At 49.7% G+C, this 2,500-nt stretch overlaps 4 non-coding genes across 4 annotated transcripts; 2 read left to right on the forward strand and 2 right to left on the reverse strand.

Moving 5' to 3' along the window:
* Positions 1-898: 898 nt before the first annotated feature.
* Positions 899-969, reverse strand: TRNAG-GCC (transfer RNA glycine (anticodon GCC)). Its single transcript has one exon. It is a non-coding gene; the product is annotated as a tRNA-Gly (tRNA).
* A 111-nt stretch (positions 970-1,080) lies between these two features.
* On the forward strand, positions 1,081-1,153 carry TRNAK-CUU (transfer RNA lysine (anticodon CUU)). Its single transcript has one exon. It is a non-coding gene; the product is annotated as a tRNA-Lys (tRNA).
* Positions 1,154-2,077: 924 nt separating this feature from the next.
* On the reverse strand, positions 2,078-2,148 carry TRNAG-GCC (transfer RNA glycine (anticodon GCC)). Its single transcript has one exon. It is a non-coding gene; the product is annotated as a tRNA-Gly (tRNA).
* Positions 2,149-2,259: 111 nt separating this feature from the next.
* TRNAK-CUU (transfer RNA lysine (anticodon CUU)) lies at positions 2,260-2,332 on the forward strand. The gene has a single exon. It is a non-coding gene; the product is annotated as a tRNA-Lys (tRNA).
* The last annotated feature ends 168 nt before the right edge of the window (positions 2,333-2,500 follow it).

Here is a 2,500-nt window from a genome sequence, read left to right on the forward strand (position 1 = left end):
TGTGCTAACCCACGTCATCCCAGAAAACCGCCTGCGGAATGCCCTCTTCTGCTACAAAACACGAGAAACCGCATGGCTGGATCTGGATAAGTTGGAAACTTGGGCCGAAAGGTGGCACATGCGGGTAACCAATGATAAATGGAAGGTTATACACGTGGGAAGAAGGAATCGCTATCACCATTACACACTGAATGGTTAGACCGCATGTGGAGTACTGTGTACAGTTTTGGGCACCGGTGCTCAGGAAGGATATAATGGAACTAGAGCGAGTACAAAGGAGGGCAACAAAATGAATAAAGGGGATAGGGGAACTACAATACACAGAGAGATTAGCAAAATTAGGATTATTTAGTCTAGAAAAAAGATGACTGAGGCGTGATCTAATAACCATATAAAAGGGGACAATACAAATATCTCTTGGAGGATCTGTTTCTACCAAGGAAGGTGACGTCACAAGGGGGCATTCTCTGCGTCTGGAGGAGAGAAGGTTTTTCCACCAACATAGAAGAGGATTCTTTACTGATAGGGCAGTGAGAATCTGGAATTCCTTGCCTGAGGAGGAGGTGGTGATGGTGAACACAGTTGAGGGGATCAAGAGAGCCCTGGATGTCTTCCTGGAGCATAACAATATTGTATCTTACAGTTCTTAGGGTCTTTAGAAGGACGTAGATCTGGGGATTGATTCTGACGGAATGTAGGCTGGACTGGATGGACAAATGTCTTTTTTCGGCCTTGCTAACTATGTTAGCCCCAGAGGATATAGAATAGGGAAGGCCCAAAAGGATGGTGAGCGAAAACAGGGCAGCAAGAGCCCAAAGACTTTTTTGCAAGTGTCTGTAAAGTCAACAATGAAAGGAGGCGCAATGCAACGGTCAGCAAACGAGGAAAAGAGCTGCTCTGCATTGGCCGGGAATCGAACCCGGGCCTCCCGCGTGGCAGGCGAGAATTCTACCACTGAACCACCAATGCTTGGATGCGTCTGCGATGTCGGTGGTGTCCGCCACACCCAGGATCTGACAGCTACCTGCGCGCGACCGGACCGTGCCGCGTGCAGCTCCGATGCGCCGGCAGGCGTCAGAAGCCCGGCTAGCTCAGTCGGTAGAGCATGAGACTCTTAATCTCAGGGTCGTGGGTTCGAGCCCCACGTTGGGCGCTTGCTTCTTACCTCCTTTTACTGCTTGTGCTAACCCACATCATCCCAGAAAACCGCCTGCGGAATGCCCTATTCTGCTACAAAACACGAGAAACCGCATGGCTGGATCTGGATAAGTTGGAAACTTGGGCCGAAAGGTGGCAGATGCGGGTAACCAATGATAAATGGAAGGTTATACACGTGGGAAGAAGGAATCGCTATCACCATTACACACTGAATGGTTAGACCGCATGTGGAGTACTGTGTACAGTTTTGGGCACCGGTGCTCAGGAAGGATATAATGGAACTAGAGCGAGTACAAAGGAGGGCAACAAAATGAATAAAGGGGATAGGGGAACTACAATACACAGAGAGATTAGCAAAATTAGGATTATTTAGTCTAGAAAAAAGATGACTGAGGCGTGATCTAATAACCATATAAAAGGGGACAATACAAATATCTCTTGGAGGATCTGTTTCTACCAAGGAAGGTGACGTCACAAGGGGGCATTCTCTGCGTCTGGAGGAGAGAAGGTTTTTCCACCAACATAGAAGAGGATTCTTTACTGATAGGGCAGTGAGAATCTGGAATTCCTTGCCTGAGGAGGAGGTGGTGATGGTGAACACAGTTGAGGGGATCAAGAGAGCCCTGGATGTCTTCCTGGAGCATAACAATATTGTATCTTACAGTTCTTAGGGTCTTTAGAAGGACGTAGATCTGGGGATTGATTCTGACGGAATGTAGGCTGGACTGGATGGACAAATGTCTTTTTTCGGCCTTGCTAACTATGTTAGCCCCAGAGGATATAGAATAGGGAAGGCCCAAAAGGATGGTGAGCGAAAACAGGGCAGCAAGAGCCCAAAGACTTTTTTGCAAGTGTCTGTAAAGTCAACAATGAAAGGAGGCGCAATGCAACGGTCAGCAAACGAGGAAAAGAGCTGCTCTGCATTGGCCGGGAATCGAACCCGGGCCTCCCGCGTGGCAGGCGAGAATTCTACCACTGAACCACCAATGCTTGGATGCGTCTGCGATGTCGGTGGTGTCCGCCACACCCAGGATCTGACAGCTACCTGCGCGCGACCGGACCGTGCCGCGTGCAGCTCCGATGCGCCGGCAGGTGTCAGAAGCCCGGCTAGCTCAGTCGGTAGAGCATGAGACTCTTAATCTCAGGGTCGTGGGTTCGAGCCCCACGTTGGGCGCTTGCTTCTTACCTCCTTTTACTGCTTGTGCTAACCCACGTCATCCCAGAAAACCGCCTGCGGAATGCCCTCTTCTGCTACAAAACACGAGAAACCGCATGGCTGGATCTGGATAAGTTGGAAACTTGGGCCGAAAGGTGGCACATGCGGGTAACCAATGATAAATGG

Source organism: Dendrobates tinctorius, unplaced genomic scaffold (assembly GCF_039654945.1).
Source record: "Dendrobates tinctorius isolate UK_male_01 unplaced genomic scaffold, ASM3965494v1 ptg000270l, whole genome shotgun sequence".
NCBI classification, from domain to species: domain Eukaryota; kingdom Metazoa; phylum Chordata; class Amphibia; order Anura; family Dendrobatidae; genus Dendrobates; species Dendrobates tinctorius.